The sequence below is a fragment of the Microtus pennsylvanicus genome, chromosome 7 (genome assembly GCF_037038515.1).
Source record: "Microtus pennsylvanicus isolate mMicPen1 chromosome 7, mMicPen1.hap1, whole genome shotgun sequence".
Classification (NCBI taxonomy): domain Eukaryota; kingdom Metazoa; phylum Chordata; class Mammalia; order Rodentia; family Cricetidae; genus Microtus; species Microtus pennsylvanicus.
Window position 1 is genome coordinate 71,764,975 of NC_134585.1, and position 18,742 is coordinate 71,783,716.

Consider the following 18,742-nt stretch of genomic DNA (forward strand, 5'->3'; position numbering starts at 1 on the left):
GAACTCCCAAATCAAAGTTCTCCCCTGACCTTCACACATGTTCATGCACACAGACACAGGATAACAAACACATTAAATAAGTAAATGTGTCTAAAGAACAATTTTAAAAAGTCAGACTGATGTTTTGATGACAATCATATTCCTTACTTACCATGTTGAGTTTGTTTTGGACTCACCCCATTACATGTTCTAATTACATACACTTTTTTCAATTCTCACAAAATATATGTTAGATATAACGTACTGTTCTTAACTTAAAGACAAATGAAGTTCAACAGTATAATTTAATCAAACATCAGAACTAATAGAGTAGCAAAACAAGGATTTGAACCCACATCTCTCTGTGACCCAAGGCCAGGCTTTCTCCATCATATGCAGTTTTTTTCAGTCTCTCCTACATTCCTTATTGTCTAACCGTGTCTTCTCTTTATACTCAGGTATCAGAAGATGACTATGTTGGCAGTTTTATTGTGTGCATGTACATTACCATCAACTAATACTGGTCTGTCCCATGAAGTCAATGAACATTTTGCAAGCAGATGGGCTACAGATTCAGAAAAAAAAAATCAATGACTATTTGAGTGAGCAAGTGAATTAGGGAGAGTAAAAGCAGTCTATGTGCTTTCTCTTGGAGGGAAAGTCAAAGATCCAGTTGTAAGGAGACAAACCCAGTGTTGATGGCTTAAGGCAGGAGCTCAGGCGTCTCTCTGGCTAGGAATCCAATTGCTGTTTTCATTCCATAAACTGATTTCCCGATGGATTTGAATAATTTCGACATTGAGAAGACAAAATCCTGTTTGTGGTTCTTTGTTGTACAGTTCAAGGCCAGTTTCCCTCCTAGTCATTTTTCATTTGCCACCCCCCTCCACTCATTTTGCCAGTTTGCATTTTTTGTGTGTTTGTGCTGCTACCCACAAACCCCTCTTCTTGCTGAGGAGTGCCCATTGGTCTTGCAGTTTCCCCCTGTGTCTATCAAATCTTCCTTGCACTCAGCCTTCCCGATCTGAAGCCCTAATTTTTTCAAAGCCTTATCAATTAATTGGGCATAAAACACCTTGGCTCTTCTATGTAAATTACCTTGCCTTCTAGCTTAAGGCATCGCCGGGGGTAAAATGGATTCATTTTGTATTTGCAGACATTTCAGGGGTGGGATTCATACTTTTCACTGATACCTTTTAAAAAATAAAATAAAATTCTGACAATGATGGAAATACTATTGCAGAGAGTTTGCAAATATCCAAATATACAAGAAATAAATGTGAAGACAATCATTTTTGTCGGCATGCAACAGAAGTATTTTTTGCCTTCTGTGGTATTTGTTTCTAGTCCTTTTCTCAATTCACTCTGTCTTACTGTCTTAATTTACTTAATCAGTAGGATGTGACTTAGGTTGTATGTCATCTTGTGAGCAGTAGAGCCCATGCCTAGCATGTGCAAGGCCTTGGGTTCAAACTAGAACTGCAAATATTACATACGCATATACATGCGTATGTAATATTTGCAGTTCTCTATATATACATATATATGTAATATATACATATACACACATATGATATATGTGTAAACGTAACTTTGAATCCTGCTTTCTCTCTCCCAAAATTAGAGAGCCTAAGATTTGCTTTTACCCAGCTTGTTGGTGCCAAGTAGACAGCAGGAGCTGTGGCTGTAAAGGGCCTGGTACAGCCTTGACTTTTAGACGCCTTCAAGTATTCAGTTATAAGTCTGTTTAGAAAAATATGACTTTAGCCAGGTGGTGGTGGCACACGCCTTTAATCCCAGCACTCAGGAGGCAGAGGCAGGCGGAGCTTTGTGAGTTCGAGGCCAGCCTGGTCTACAAGAGCTAGTTCCAAGACAGGAACCAAAAAAGCTTTGGAGAAACCCTGTTTCGAAAAATCCAAAAAAAAAGAAAAAAGAAAAAAGAAAAATATAACTTTATGGAGCCAACTGTATAATTCCTGGGTAATTCTCTTTGCCTCTGTCATGTGCTAATTCTGTAATCATTTGAAACAGTTTCTTACTATGTAGAAACAAAGAATATATTAATACTGAGTTATATAATACATGATAAAATAATACATCTCTATTTTTTTAATTTCCAAATTAGGCTATATGTGTTTTTTTAAGTACATTTTGTGCTTTATGGAATGTGGTAAATGCCCTCTGTGAGTTCTGCCATCTCTCTTACACACCTTAGCTATATGAAAGATAAGATTTTCTGGTTCACCTCCCACTTGCCAGCTAGCTTGCTTTCCTTCGCAGCCCAGTTTTCTCTGACTTCATCAGTTTTTAATCTGGTGAACATACACTGCCTGAAAGCTTAACTTTCTCTGTATGGCTGACCTGCACAGTTTTAAAAATTCACGTTTTAATCAGTCTGCTACGAAGGTCTTTACTCTCAATTGCTGTTTTACTCCTTCACCTATTAAAATATTTGATTATTCTACCCAGGTCTAGATATTTGTCCTTTGTATTTATCTAATAACCAAAATTGAAGCTTTTCTCTGAAAGCAATTAGAATGTGACCCTCAGAGAGGTTGTTTTACACAATTTTCAATGAGAAACCTTTCCCTGGGCTGGGTCCTCTGAGACCAAGCATTCCCAGTCTTAGGCACAGCGTGTTACCGTCAACTGCTGGTAAATCATTTTCTCTTTTAAACAGGGTCTCACTCCATAACCTAGTCTGACCTGGAACTCACAGCAATCCTCTAGCCCAAGCCTTTCCCAGGCTATGATTTTAGGCATGAGCGATCACACCCAGCTTTTAAATGCAGTCACTCTTTTTTTCTTTTTTATGTACTGTGATTAGAACTGAACCTCAGGCCTCACTCATGAGAGGTAAAAGCTTCACTACTGAGTTATGCCCCAAACTTACTGTTTGTAAATTAATAAATATGTTTATTATAATAATAATATAAAAACCCTGCTATGCAAGAAGAGCTAAAAAGCTTCCTAGCCACAAGACGCAAACGCGTTTCATAGGATCTAAAGACTATACCAGGGAGGCTCTTTGTGAGCACCAGATCTCAGAGCTGTTGGGTACCGCTGACTGGATTTCAGTAATCGTGGAAGAGATTCCTACAGAGGGTTAGGACACTCCCTTCCAAACATCATCAAAGCTGAACATGAAAACTGAGCAGCTGAAGAGAGAGGCAGTGTTCCCCAGGCAATTGGGGTTCCAGAGGCCAATCCGAGATGTTTGCACAATCAGAAGAGCACAGTGTCTTAAACCACAGACATCTCTCATCACAGCAGATCTTGCCAGCAAAAGGTCCGCCTTTTATTTGTGTCAAACTGAATTCCTCTTGTTGTATGCTACTTGGTGGTTCCGTTGCTTTGGGAACCTATGCAGAAGGGGGGGGGGCAAATTAAATCAAAACTGGAAAGACTTGTTAAAGGGGGGTGTGTCTCACTTCTCTAGGATACAAACAAGCAACTAATTCCACAATAGTCACAGCTGATTAAATCAACCTCTAAAACACGCGATGAAAATGCAAAGAAGCCCAACTTCCTATGCCATCATATAAACTAATCCTCGTCTCATCTTCTGGAGATTGTATTGGCATCAGAACAGGGGTATATGAAAAGACTCCAAGAACAGCAATGACAGGTCTCTGTGAATCAGCGCCTGCCTCTCTAAGCCAGTGCATTTTCAGATGAACACAGAACCACACTTCTCAGTCAAGGACTTAATACTGAGTGGTCTGGAGCCCGCTCTCCTGAAGGGAAGCCCCCTTGAGAGCTGCAGAAAGGGGTGCCTGCACGCATTTTCAGGAAGAGGAAACAGAAACATTTATGGCTTTCGCACCACCCAATATACACAAAAACACATCCTCTCCTAATCCTTGTCTATAAAATTTTATTTACATAGTTATAAATTGGAAAATCTCGGACATAAATTTGGTGTCTATTAAATATACAATGTTTTAGTGAGTGGGAACTGTGGCAGGCCTGTTCCTTTTCTTCTTTGCCTAGCAGCCAAAATAAAGAAATAATGGAGGTAGAGGCTAGAGAGATGGTTCAGAATTTAAGAGCACTGAAAGCTCATTTAGAGGACACAGATTGGATTCCTGTACCCACAGCAGCTCACAACTACCCGTAAATCTAGTACTAGAGGATCTGATACCCTCTTCTGTCCTTCCTGGGCACTTGACATGAACACAGTGCACAGACACACATGTAGACAAAATATCCATTAAACATAAAATAAAAATATATAAATCTAAAAGAAAAATTTGTTAGGTGATCCATAATTTCCAAGACACAGAGTAGTTCTTAACCACTGTGACATCATTAGCAATGTTGTGACATCCCTCAGGAACCAAGCCCATAAATGTTCTCATGTCACTTACAATCGGATCAAGGGGAAAACAAAAATGAACTTGCAATGTCAGACCCTAGCTCAATTTTGGAGGAGAAAAAAATCTTCCTTTGAAGGAAACTGAATCAATCCCCAGTTCAAATTAAATTTGGGCCATTCTGTGAGGCCCCGAGACCCAGCTCCAACAGCAATCAGTACTTACAGATGCAAGGTGCAGGCAAATCATGCTTCATTTAAAAGGAATTGAATGAGGATTACCGACAGAGAAAGTTTGATACTATTTTGTCATGAATTAAAGCTAAATCATGGTGTTATTGGCTCAGTCTTACATCTCAATTCTGATTCTTACATCTCAATTCTGATTCCTTTGCTGTGTCCCATTCTTTCTCTTTAAAAGACACCCACCCCCATTTAATTCTGTTGGAGCCTCTTTCCTAGTTGAACTTGTGTCTTAAACTTAATAAAACCTTGTCATACTACGGTGCCTTAATCACAGTCTGTGGATGTCTGTCTCGTACAAAATTTAGCTGCAATTCTCCTGGCATGAAATGCCTTGTTCTGCACAGGCCTTCTGTTTGGTTTGCTGACATTCTTCTTAGTGGGCTCTCATGGTGATTCATTATCTTGTGATATAGATTTCCAAGTATCATCTTTGTATTGATTTTTATATCTTTAATAACCACTGCACAGAAGATGGCTCCACTGGTGTCATTGATCGCATCAAAAATTCAAGGCTTACAGAAAGACTCGAGGGCTAATTGGTGGCAGTACATTTTAGACTTAATCTTAATGCAGTCTTAATCTTCAGCATTAAACCCACCTGAAGGCTTCCTCCTTGAGTCAATGAGGGGATGTTTAGTGCCTCATTGAAAAACACCTGGAGATACTGTGCAAGAAGGCGGGACTAGATGGATAACAAACAGGAAGTTCTTCAGCTACCAAGCACAGTCTGTCCCCAGGCCCTCCACACAGAAGTCACGTATTGCTTTCCTTTTCTGTGACCTCTGGCTCCACCATGGTTTTCTTACCCATTTGGAACATGCTCTCCTCATTCTACAGCACATGGCTTTTGAGCATGTCACCATTTCCCAGTTCTATCATAGGTGTAATTCTTCTTGTCATTGTTCTTGTTGTTGCAACAGGGTCTCCTGTAGTCTATTTTCAAACTGGTTATTCGGTCAAGGATGACCTTTAAACTTCTGAGCCTCCTGCCTCCACCTGCCAACTGCTGGGCTTATGGGCTTGTACCATGTGAGCTGTGTTGTCTAGTGCTGGGGATGGAATCAAGGGTTTGTGCTGTTAAGTAAGCAGGAACTCTGCTAACTGAGCTACCATCCAAAGCCAATAGGCATGATTCTCTTTTTGCTTTGTATTGAAAATAAACTCTTTTCTCACATAATATATCCTAATTACATATCCCCCTCCATCTCTACTTCCTAGCTCTTCCCTACCTCCCCTCCCATCTGAATCCACTCCCTTTCTTTTCTGTCTCTTATTAGAAAAGAACAGGCTTTTAGGAGATAATAATAAAGTATAATATAGAACAAAAACTCCCACATCGAAGTTGAACCAGACAAACCAACAGAAAGAAAAGAGCCCAAGAGAAGACACAAGAATCAGAGACCCACATATTCACACACTCAGGAATTCTATTTATAAAAAAACAACCACTAAACTGGAAGCCATAATATACACAGCAGACCTTTTGAGGCCCATGCAGGCCCTGTGCATGCTGCTTCCGTCTCTGTGAGTTCATATGAGCTTTGCTCGTGTTGGTTTAAAGGACTTTGTCCACCATGCCCACTGGCTCTAACACTCTTTCCAGTAGATGTGATTTTTTTTTCTTTTCTCATACAATACATTCTGACTACAGCCTCTCCTTCCTCTCCTCCTACTTACCACACCCACCAATCTCCCCTCTTTCCATTCTTCTCAGTTCTCACCCACCTCCCTTTTCGCTACTCCTCCAATCCTTTGGGGGGGGGAAGAGTAGGGCTCCCTACTTAACATAACAAGAGGCAGAAAGTCTTGGCACAAACCCTCATATCAAGGTTGGACAAGGCACACAGCAGGGAAGAAAGGGTCCCGAGAGCAGGCACAAAGAATCAGAGAAAACAAATATAAACCAATAGAAAGAAATGGGTACAGTATTTGTCATAACAACATGATGACTGAATTTGTCACCAGCACCCCCATTAAATTTAAAAAAGAGTATAAAGAGCCTGGTTGATTGGGGAGATGGAAAGACTGCTTAGCTGTTAAGAGTACTTGTGACTGTTGCAGAGGACTGGGGTTAAATTCTTAACACCCACATGGTGATCCACCTGTAACTCCAGTTCCAGGGCATGTGACACCCTTTTTCTGACCTCCACAGGACCCAGCTGTGCACACAGTTTACTCTGTGCTGGCATTGAATCAATGACTGGCAGATGCGCTATCCCAGGTACCGATACTCTTAATGCCCCAGGAAGAAAGCTATCTAGTTATTGAATACCAGCTAGCTTACTGTTTCCTAAATTTCTCTTTCTTTTTTAAAAAGGATTAGTTATTCTCTATCATCATCAAGGATTCAAGATTTTTATCCATTAACTAGCGTTAATGCTATCAACAATAATTTGTTTCTGACCAAGAATCAAACCATTGACATAGAATAGAATATGTCCTGGGGTGAGCACATATATTTACATTTTATTTTAACTTTAGATAAATTTTTTCCTTCTTGGAAAATAAATGTATTTCTGGAACAATTAGTTGATTTTTAAATTTAGACAGGAAGTTTTTTAATGTAGCACAGATTATAAAGTCCTGAACTACCAAGCATGTGCTCGTGCTGAGTTTTTTGAATACTCTGATTGTACATAAAACAGATCAGAAGGGACAGGTGGATATTTTGGTGGCTTTAACTCCTCCCTTTCAGCCTACAGCAGGTACTCATACCACTGCATGGAAGCCCCACATCACACCACAGAGGCTACATCTTGGAAATTTATTGATCCCATTACTGAGAGAAAATTGCCTGTGCTTTTCAACTTGGTGCTATGGATCTGACATCAAATTAAAATTCAATGCCCAATGAGCAAAACTGGTCTTAAGCAATCAGATCATAACAACAACTACCAAATATACAGCCATTTTGGTGAGCGTAGAGTATTGGCCTGAATTCTTACAATAACTCAGTCAGAGAAGAATTATCACTTCTTTTTATCTATGAAAAAGTACAATTAGGCCAAGCTGCAAAAATTCATAAAATCAACCTTTATACCATCCAAACGCTCTGTTCCATTTGGCGAATGGCAACATGCCAATGGTGACTGAATGTTTTTGTGTGGCAAGATTCCTTACAATGAGATCTACCCTCTTAAGATACTTGAAGGGGCCTGCGATATGGATCAGACAGTGCAGTGCTTACCTCATAGGCGAGAGGTGCTGGGTTTGATCCCATAAAATCAAGCAAGGGGGCAAATGCCTGCGACCCAACATTTGAGAGATGGCTACCTAGTGGGCCTGAGCCAACTTCAGCTACATGAGACCCTGTCTTTAAATAAATAAATAAACAAACATTTTATGGGACAGTAGCATTACTATCTATATGCACAATGCCACACCCAACATAGATCTACAATTTATTCATCTTACAGAACTAAAATATCACACTTTTATATGGTAATGCCCCATTGTTTCCTCCTCTAAACCTTGGCAGCCATCATTCTACTTTCTACCCCTTGAGTTTTGCTTTCAACAACTCATCCAAATGGAATCACTCAAGGTTTCTCCCTTTGCAATTGACTTGTTTCATTTAATATAATATTCTCAAGGATCATCCAAGTCATATGTTGTAAGATTCCAATTTTAGAGGTAAAATGGCTTACACTGTGTGCACTCACTTTGTTTGCTTTATCTGTTGCCTCTGAACACTCAGGTTGTTCACATGCTTTGCATTTTGTGTCTCGTGCTGCAATGAGCAGAGACAATTTTCTCTATAGCGTCGTAACTTTAATTCATTTAGCCAGATCTATTTGACCCAGCAGTGCTGAGCCATATGGTGACTGTAATTTTAATTTTTGAGGGAAGCCTCATACTGCTTTCCATAGTACATACCATTCGGCCTCCCTAGCAACAGCCTGTAATATTTCCAATCTCTCCACATCCATCCCAACACTTGTCTTTGTTGTTTTGATAATAGCCAGGCTAGGAGGTGTGAGATGGTGTCACATTGTTGTTTTGATTTGCATTTTCCTGATGAGTATCAATATCTCTGCTACCTGCTGACTGTCTATCCATGAGTCCTGCCACTCTGCTGGTTGTTTCCACTGCCTGCAGAAGGAAGTTTGAAGTTTGGTGTCATCCCACATATCCATCGTTGTTTTGTTTCATGAATGTTTGTGTGTGTGTGTGTGTGTGTGTGTGTGTGTGTGTATGTGTGTGTGTATGTGTGTGTGTATGTGTGTGTGTGTGTGTGTGTATGTGTGTGTGTGTGTATGTGTGTGTGTGTGTATGTGTGTGTGTGTGTGAATGGGGGCAGCAAGAGTAGCATCAACTGTCTTCCATGATTGCTCTAGGAACCTAGAGCCCCCAGCACTGGGATGACATGGGCGACACCGCTTTCGATGTGAGTTCTGGGAATACAAAGCAAGGCGCTCGACTTACACGGCAAGCACCTTGGCCACTGCACCAACTCTCCAGACCTTGTCTTAGCAATCTTAAAAGATCTTTTGTTTGAAATAGTTTATCAGTGACAGAGATAATAGGTTTCAGAATTTTTTTTTGGTGTGTGTGACTCATACCAAATAACTAAAATAAGGATTTCCTTTTTAAATTTTTAAAAATATTTTTCGATCAGGCAGTTAGTGGTGACTCATGCCTTTAATCCCAGCACTCAGGAGGCAGAGATGGGCAGATTTCTGTGAGTCCGTGGCCAGCCTTCTCTACAATGGAAGTTTTGAAGTCTAACCAAGGTTGTCCTCCGACCTTCATATGTGCTCTGTGCATGGATGTCCTGGCACCCTGTATACACACAAACACTCCACACATACACACAAATGAAAACTAGTCACCCAACACCAGTCCTTCTAAGCAGAAAAGCTGACCTGAGAGTTTGACAAGAAAGAGAAAGAAGGGGAGGAGGAAGGGAGAAAGTTTCTTTGTGTATGGGCAAAATACGCACATAGAGGTCTGCTCAAATAAACAGGGAGTGATAGCTGCTGCTGGCCTCATCAACAGATGGACCCTTTGGGATAAAGTCATCAGGCAAAGTAGCCTGTCTAATTTTTACTAATTTTTCCTATGACCCTTGTTCACATCAGCGTCTTGTTCCCAAAGTGTTCTAAGAACATCACTAATTATTTAAGTATATGACTTTCTACGTCAGTTAATTAAGTAAGCAGCTTGGGTGTGTGGCGCACGCCTTTAATCCCAGCACTTGGGAAGCAGAGGCAGGCAGATCTCTGTGAGCTCGAGGTTAACCTGGTCTAAAAGAGTTAGTTCTAAGACAGCTAAGCCTGTTAAAATATATGTATCAACACATATTCTGAAGGAAGAGAAGGAGGAAAAAGAAAGGGAGAATTAAGAAGAGGAGGAGGAGAAAAAGCAGCAGCAGTAAGAAAGCTTTTGCATTTATTTGGTCCAAAATTGTATCTAAGTTGAGAAGTTGATAGAAAAAAAAACAAAACAAGTACATGAACTCTGTAGAAGTAAAGTCCTTGTCTTCAGACATAAACAGAGCTGTGGAGACCTCGTGTCAGGCAGAGTATGTCTTTCAACAACCACAGTTTGGTCTCTCTTGAGCTCAGTTTCCATCATAATAAAATGAGTATGATATTGTTGTGCAGTTTGAGTCAAATGGGAGAATGCAGAAGATGCATGAGGTCTCAGCCAGTTCCTGATAAACTAGTTTTTTCTTTGTTGTTTTCCTTTTTATTCTCAATGTTTCTAGCCCTTGTTTGTGAGGTCGTTTCAGACAAACAACTCTTTTCCTCAAGCACTTGCAAAAGAGTCTTGGAAACTGGGTGCTGCAGCAATCCTGTGACTCCAAATCGAAAAGCATCCCTGCCCCTCTACTCCTCTTTGTCACCCGTGAAATCGAGGAGAGTGGTTGGGTCTTGTTTTATCAGGAATTCTCGTTTCGTGAATGAGTCCCTTGAAATAGTAAAATGTGTGAACACCAAAAAGAGCCTGAGATGCAGTAAGGCCCCAGCAACCTGCCCCATAACTGTTTCCTTCACAAAGTGGTACCCAGGCAGGGTGCAAAGAATGGAGGTATGCACATGTAGTGTAAATTCTTTAGGCTAAAGATCCTTGCAGTCATTGTTGAGTACCAGTAAGAACAGCAATATCACCATTTTTGCAGCTAGAAGGGAATGAAAGCCTATTTTTGCCTTATTTCTCAAATTTTTTCTAGATATTTGAAAGCAGGGCTTGTCATATTTTTCTTTCTTCTTCCTTTTGATTCTTTCAAATGCACACAAAGCAAAAGTAAACCCTATTCCTGATCCTGTATTCAAAGATGAAGAACCACACACCCAGTCTTGTTCGCAGATGTGTACCATATTGGGCAACCTCAGAATGGCTGATATTGCAGACACCATCCTCTCAGATAAAGGCTTCTTGGAGCACATCTACATAACAATTGCAGTGCTTCCTTCTCTTTCAGAGTACGTGGAACACAGAGTCAAAGAAGCTGTGCCGGCCTGTATCCTGGCTCTCTATTCAGCACTGCCTTCTTCTCCTCCCGCCTGCTCATTACTGGGCCCCAATTTGTACACACAAGCCACCTCCCTGCCCCCAGCCAGATCCAGCAGTGTGAAAAGAGAAAGCCTCCAAGTTTCTGGGCAGCCCATCCGTTTGCTAAGGTTCATTTTAGCTAATCCAGACATCCCGCACAGCAGGAGGGGAACTGCTGTATCTAGTGGAACAAGAGCATGAATAATTAAAACTCCGTTATTAATGAACTTCCAGTCGTTATGTAAATGAAACTGATTTCAAGTCTAATTTGTCAGCCTGAATTCTTTTTCTGTTCTCCTTTTGTCTAGGACATGAACTCATCATAATGGACTTGATAATAAAATACCAGTAGACATGCTGTGTGCAGTGCCGATCCGAGTTAGGGCTTTTAGCGTGGTTAATTGATACAGTTACTCCAGGACAAGTCTATAAGGCACTTTGTATGGCTGTACATCTTAAAAGCCGCTCTTTCTGCCTTTGACAGGCTGCCTATTCTCTGTACAGCCCTCATTATCATTTACCTTTCCGTGAGGGGTGGCATACAATTACTGCCCAGCAAATAGTTTCTTTGGCAATATCCATGATGTCCAAAGACAGCAGAGTTCAGAGAGGTCCAGGGGAAGGGAAGTCTGTCGTCATCTTAGAATGACAAATAGCCACCAGGAGAGAAAGAAGAAAAGAAATGGTTGACAAAGCGCAAGCCTACTATGTCCCAGTCCCCTAAAGTTCCACCATCAAATGTCACTCATGCTATTGGGGCCATTGTCCGAGTGACAGCCTGATGTCAGTGTTCCTATCTTGGCTTCATTGTCTGCAGACCCTGTATTGTTGGGAAAATCTTCTAGTACTAACGCTGCAGCCTCAATCCTGCAAGCTGATCCTTCCCTAGTGACAGAGTTTACATGGTACTGATGCGTTCATGACACAGAAATATTTTCCAGTCATATCAGCTTCTTGATGGTTGCAAAATCTAAAATTTTTGATTTAGATTCTGAGAATGCATCTATGTTGTGAGGGGAATGGACAAATAAGATAAAAGACATAAGGGCTTGGAAGGTTACACATGATTTTTATCTCTGTAAGGAAATATATAATAGTCTATATAATTTTATAAATTACAAATTAACATAATTTTAGTTGTTTGAATAGATCTGCTTCCTTAAATCATTACTTTCGTTTTGTGTTTAAAAAGAAAATGGTTTTTGAGTCACAAAAATTCTGTCTTTTAAGCTGCTGGTGCTAGTGACATGATTTTTGCTAATTTAATGAATTTCTTGCTTGGAAACACAGGATACAATAACAAACCAAACTCAAAATTTCCTTAAAGATTGTGTCTGCCAAGTACCAGCAAGCCCTAGAATGTCCAATGTATATCTCCAGGTCCTTGGTATCCCAGAAATCAGAGAGGTAGTGTTTCACAGACACGCTCTCTCCCTTTTGTTATTTGTTTGGCCTTGCTTTGTTTATGGTACTGAAGAGTAAACCATCCCCTAAACACTGAAAAATGGAGATCTCAGTGTCTGCTTGAATGATGTCATCAACCCAGTAGGAAACCCCTCATTAGCAGCTCATTTCACACACATTCTCCATCACCTAAAATGTTCCAGACCCTGAATAAAAATGGGACATGTGAAAAATTTAAAAGGAAAATTATATCACAAAAAGGCAAGGTGAGGAGAGAAAGCAGAATTAAGCAGTAATTGTAACACAGTGTGGTAGGCACCACAATCAAGGAATCTGTAGTGTATTCATTGCGTAAAGTGGCCCAGAACTAAAATTAAGCAGAAGCCAGGGAACGTGATGCTTTCTGGAAAACTGTCTTTCTCTTTGTGTCTCTTTCTCTCTTTTGCATATTTTGTAATATGCAAAATATTACATAGCTCAAGTTCATGGCTCACGTTCTCAGGTGCCAGATTCTCCATCTCCCGGGTGCACTGAGTCACCCACGAAGCCTCAGTAATGTGGAAGAACGTTTCTTTTTCATGATCAAAGTAAAGTTGAAGGTGTGGGTTAGATCAATTCAGTTCCTCACAGTTTCACAGGAACTTGACTGGACAGTGACATCACAGCAGGGAGGGCCCATGCTGGTGCCTGATTAGTCAGTATGACCCTGCCACTGCCTGCTCTGCCCATTTGTCATGCATGGAGGAGACTTGTCTCTATTGAACCTGTGCCAATATGGCCTTTCTCAGCTTTTCATTGTGACAAATTCTTAGAGCCTCTATAACAAGGGAAATGAACCTAACAGCTACCCACATTACTATAACAACAACAACAATAATAATAATAATCCAGAAATAAGTGGGAGACGTGTGACAGTTAAAATGTATATTTCTCTCACACACACATGAATTAGAATGCATATTTCTTTCTCACACACACATGAATGCACCCAAGCGCAGTCTTTCTGCCTTCTCTGGAGACTATAGCTCGTGAGACAAGCAACTCCATTCGTTCTAATTCCAGCCAACTCCAGGAGTCATAAAAATACGTAATTTGAAATTAAAGTCAATTAAACTATGTTGCTTCTTCAGAAAGCTAAAAGGAAAACACACATAAGTAATAGAAATCAATTATTGTGTATTCCCAGTCCTGTTCTTACCAACCAGAAAGGTGATCGATCGCTCTGGAGACTTCTACAAGGTAATTACTGTTCATTCTTCAGCAATAGCAATGTCCTCCTTCCTCTCCTTTCTCACAGCCTTTCACAGCTACTGCCCTGAAGAAAGCAAATAAGCTGCGTGGATTCTACGTAGGGTTGGGTTTTGTTTGTTTGCTTAAATTTTCTGGAAAAAAATACAAGGAAAAGACCGGGAGAAATTTGGCATTCTGCATAATGAATACAATAAGATTGCTTAACTTAATTCCTTCTGTGACTCAAGGCTATAATACTTTGGGGTTCATACTTTATGCCCATTATAAGTTCCTCTCAAAAACAAATTTAGTCAGGGCTAGGAGAAGGGGTATTGCTGCCTTGGAGTATAAAAGGAAAATAATTTTATTGTGGATGTTCGCTCACTTAGAAGAATGGACTTTGAAAATAATGGGCAGGGAAACAGTGTGGGTCAATTAAAAACATTAAATGACCAGTTTCCAACTAAATCCCTTCCCTATCTTTAAAAAGAAGAGGAGAAAAATAAAGAGTAAAAATAAAGGTTGCTATCATAAAAAGCTGAAGTAACTTAGCAAGCACTTCTGTTGCAGTTCAGAGGGAGGCTACCTCATGAGTGTAAGTTACCTAGCTGATTTCCACTGACTTGGAAATTAAGATCCCAGACCCTTGCATGTAGGGAGAACTGGACTTGATCAAAATAGACTTAATAAACCGCATTGTGCCCATAGGCCCCTGATGTGATTTCCTGCCCATCCATGACCAATCGGTATTATCTTTTTCAGTGACTGGTACTTTTGTGAGCAGCATTGGGGTTTCTGGGAGTGATTAGCACTTTTCACTATTGATTGACAGGTTCAAACAGAAATGAGACAATAGGAGGAGCCATTAGGAATTCAGATGTGAGCTTGGTGTTTGAAGGCTTTGGGGTTGATTTTAATAGAGAAGAGCCATATGAACAGAGAAAGGAATCTATATTAAAAACGTGAACACACGAAGTGCAAATTAACCTTTTCAAACTAAAAAAAAACATTTTTTAATTTGAATTATTTTTAGAAAATCATACCAATATGAAATAGTAAGCTTGTAAGAGTTCTTTCTAGAAACTTCTCATGCCAACCATGGATATAGTTATCTCCTTTCTTTAGATACTTAAGACCTAAAGATTTAAAATTTTAGAAAAAAATTCTAAGTGGTAACGATTTAGATTTTATTTTCTCACAGAGAAAAAAAACTCACAGAAAAAAAACCAAACTAAACAAAACAACAAAAATCATCATTAACAACAACAACAGAAACAACAAAAGCCACTAAGTATTGTTTTTCTAAGAAAAGCAAAGGGATGAACACTTCATTATATCCACGAGTGATACCATAGGGAAATAATTATGGTGAATGATTCTAGCATTGACCAGTAATTGATAATTGGCCACGAATAATTAGAGGAGAGTATCTCCACTGGTATAAATTATGCTAATAGCTCAATCTCGTCCCTGGATGCTGATGTTGGTTTCTTATAAGTAATTTTGTTTTAAATTTACATTATAAATTTAGCATACTGTATTTGAAAATTTAATCTTGTTTGGCATCAAAGCAAAGTGGGATTATGCACAATTGAACGTGCCTAATCAGAGGAGAAAAATAAGAGGCATCCTCTTCATGTGCTGAGCCACTTTTTTAATAAGACCTGACTACTTCTGGGAAAGGAACTTTTCTGTGAACACACTGAACATTGCCTCCAAAAAAGCCGAGCAAGATGAGTTACTTGAAGTCACCTCAGACATTTAAATGAAGGCTTTTCTGATACTTCATGAGCTGTTAATATTTAAAAGACGTTAGCACAAATCCAATACCCTGGGCACGAAATAATCACAGCCTCCTATTTCTATGCATATCCGGTATGAGACTCGGAGGCAGGCTGCATTTCTGAATATGTTGTGACTAATTTATGCCCAGTTTTCATCAACCTAGCATTTTTCGTTTTTCAATTGACATACAATGTTCTGTAATTTGTGTGCTCAGTATGTTAATATACTGAGAGAGAATGGGAAATCCAGTGTATCACAAAAATAATAAACTACAAGGAAGTCTCAGGAGAAATAAGAAGCCAAGAAGGCAAGAACAGTGGTGTGTGGTGGGCCCAGACCTATGATCATAACAACTCAGGAGGTTGAGGCAAGAGAATCTCAATGGTTTTGAGGCTGAGTTCCAGATCAGCCTGTTTTACATAATACATAGTCGTATCTAAGAGGAGAAACCTGATACAATACTGCCCAGTGTCAGGATTGTGTAGGTTGTTAATATATTAATGAATTACACCACCCACCAGTAGATAATTTTTTTTTAAAAAAACCTATCCACACAGCACCTACCTTTTGATTTCCTCTACAGATGAAAGTGGATGATACAGTTTAGCAAAAGCACTGGGTGGATCATCAATGCCTGCAGTCTGTGGTTCTCACACTTGACTGCAGCTGGAATTGTCGGAATTCTGTAATTGCTAAGGCTTGGGCTAGAGGTATGGTAGATAGATTACATGTTTATGATGAGTCGTGGTCTGAGAACCACCCTATACAAAAATGGGAAAGAGATGGGGAAGGAGAGAGAAAGAAAAGGGAAGGGAAGGGGAAGGGAAGGGAGGGGAGCAGAGGGGAGAGAGGCAAGGGAAGGGGAGCGGAGGGAAAGGGAGGAAAGGGAAGGGGAGGGAAGGGAAGGGGAGGGAAGGGGAGGGGAGGGAAGGGAAGGGAAGGGAAGGGAAGGGAAGGGAAGGGAAGGGAAGGGAAGGGAAGGGAAGGGAAGGGAAGGGAAGGGAAGGGAAGGGAAGGGAAGAAAGTTGCTAAGACTTCAGTCCCAGGCCACACATTCTGATTTCCAGGATTTCTCCATGTGGAATAAAACCCTGGTATCTATGAACACTCTCTCTCTCTCTCTCTCTCTCTCTCTCTCTCTCTCTCTCTCTCTCTCCTTCTCTCTTTAAGGGAGATTCTTATGTGCAGAAAAAGCAAAATTTGGAGACCAGTTCTGTAAATTTGGCCTAATTTGATATAAAGAAAACCCAGTCTGCTGTCTCCTGTGGTTAAAAGTAATGGCAGGCACTTTGTCGTTGATATCAGAGCCCATGGCTCCTCTTTACACTATCTGGATCTGGTCAGCATACCCTGAGCTTCTGTTGCTGTGGCTTACAGCCTGTTTTCCCTTTTATACTCCTCCATCCCACACATTACTGAAGACCAACTGTTACCTCCTGAGTTTTCAGCTCTCGTTCGATTTCCTGTATTTATCCTTACCATCTTATGACCAAGAAAAGTGTCAAAAGTTGCCTTTTCAATGTTAGCTATTTCCTTCCCTTTATCTGAAACCCACAGGCAGCGCTATTACTTTCTTCAATCTTCAACCAAGGGCTAAGGTGAGATCCTCAGTGATTTTATCTCATTAGAGTGGACTGTTCTCAGGTTCTCGATTGCTGCCTTCTCGTGGGCTAATGGCTTCCCTGTCTGAAAACGTTAGCTTTCTCACGCCTTCTCCTGCTCATTATAAAGACCTCATTGCTGTGTTTCCTAAGTAGACAGATTGTGCCCATTTCTTCTCTAGCCCTCTATTTCTGAAGCATCCTTCAGTACCCGGCTTTCCCCAGCCTTCGAGCCAAATGGAAGTCACCTGTGGATTGACTGCAAGGCTTAATGAAGGCTTCCCATCAGTGAGTGGCCTGCAGAAGGAGCTTTCACAGCAGAGTGTGCTGGGGGATGGTCCAGGACAGGAACCTCTACAGTTACTGGGAACACTGCAGGCTGTAGAAAAACATGTGCTGAAGTGTGGTTCAATATGCAAGCATGTAATGCCAAATTCTGGCCCCTAGTACCCATCTGAAAAGTGAAGCACAGGACTTTAATACTAGCACTGGAGACACAGAAATATGTGTATCCCTGGATTTTGGTAGCTGGTTAGTCTTACCAAATCAGTGAGTGACTAGTGAGAAATTTGTCTCAAATAAAAATGTCAACAGTAGATGAAGATACAGGAAGACATCAACCTTTGGCCTTCACATACATATTCACCCCCCCCATACATGCACACAAATACATATATATTCATCACATACACATCATTTACACATACACACATATAAAAGTATTCCATCTTCTTTGCAGATATGTCCTATTTTTGAAGAACAAAATACATGTGCATGCCGGGCGGCCGTGGTGCACGCCTTTATTCCCAGCAATCGGGAGGCAGAGGCAGGCGGATCTCTGTGAGTTCGAGGCCACCCTGGTCTACAAGAGCTAGTTCCAGGACAGGAACCAAAAGCTACGGAGAAAATCTGTCTTGAAAAATCAAAAAAAAAAAAAAACAAAAAAAAAACCATGTGCATGTTATACAATTATATTTGTGGCCTAACCTTGGTGTACGTAAGTGAGCCATTACACATGTATACACTATGCATATATTCAAAAGATGAAGGAACAGAAGAAAAGCATATATGCTGTATTCCTTAAGTTTTATTCTCATTTTACCCAGATGCAAGCAGCTTACCCCGAATGAGAATCATCTGAAAACCCAAGAAGAGAAGTGGGACTACCTGTATTTGTATGCTTGTTCTCTTCATCTGCTTGTATGAACTCAGATCCTACTATCAGAGCAATTATAAAACTGGTTACCCTTCTGCCTGCCACTCTTGCTTCCTGTATAAACAGACTCTGCAGAGCCTATCACTCTGCCTCTTGCCCCTCACTCTTTCCCTTCTATCACACACTACCTTTTACCAGCAGCTCTTTCCTGCACTCAGCTGTTTCTGTTGGCATTCTTTTTTTTAAATATTTATTTATTTATTATGTATACAACATTCTGCCTCGATGTATGCCCGCATGCCAGAGCAGGGCACCAGATCTCAGTACAGATGGTTGTGAGCCACCATGTGGTTGCTGGGAATTGAACTCAGGACCTCTGGAAGAGCAGCCAGTACTCTTAACCTCTGAGCCATCTCTCCAGCCCCACTGTTGGCATTCTTAAGGTTCTTGTCTGCAGCCTTCTTTTACATCCTTCCATCCCTTCGGCCAGGTCACTAGCTTATGTTTTTATCAATTTCCTTTATAAAC

The 18,742-nt window shown here is 40.5% G+C and overlaps 1 protein-coding gene and 1 long non-coding RNA gene across 2 annotated transcripts in view; one reads left to right on the forward strand and one right to left on the reverse strand.

The window, feature by feature from the left end:
- The window catches only part of Adgrl2 (adhesion G protein-coupled receptor L2), a 612,895-nt gene that overhangs the window by 131,277 nt on the left and 462,876 nt on the right, over positions 1 to 18,742 (forward strand). The window lies entirely within an intron of this gene.
- The window catches only part of LOC142854806 (uncharacterized), a 91,655-nt gene that overhangs the window by 47,318 nt on the left and 25,595 nt on the right, over positions 1 to 18,742 (reverse strand). Inside the window, exon 2 of the long non-coding RNA XR_012911374.1 lies at positions 13,641 to 13,824. This is a non-coding gene — a long non-coding RNA (uncharacterized LOC142854806). The remainder of the gene's footprint in view (positions 1 to 13,640; positions 13,825 to 18,742) is intronic.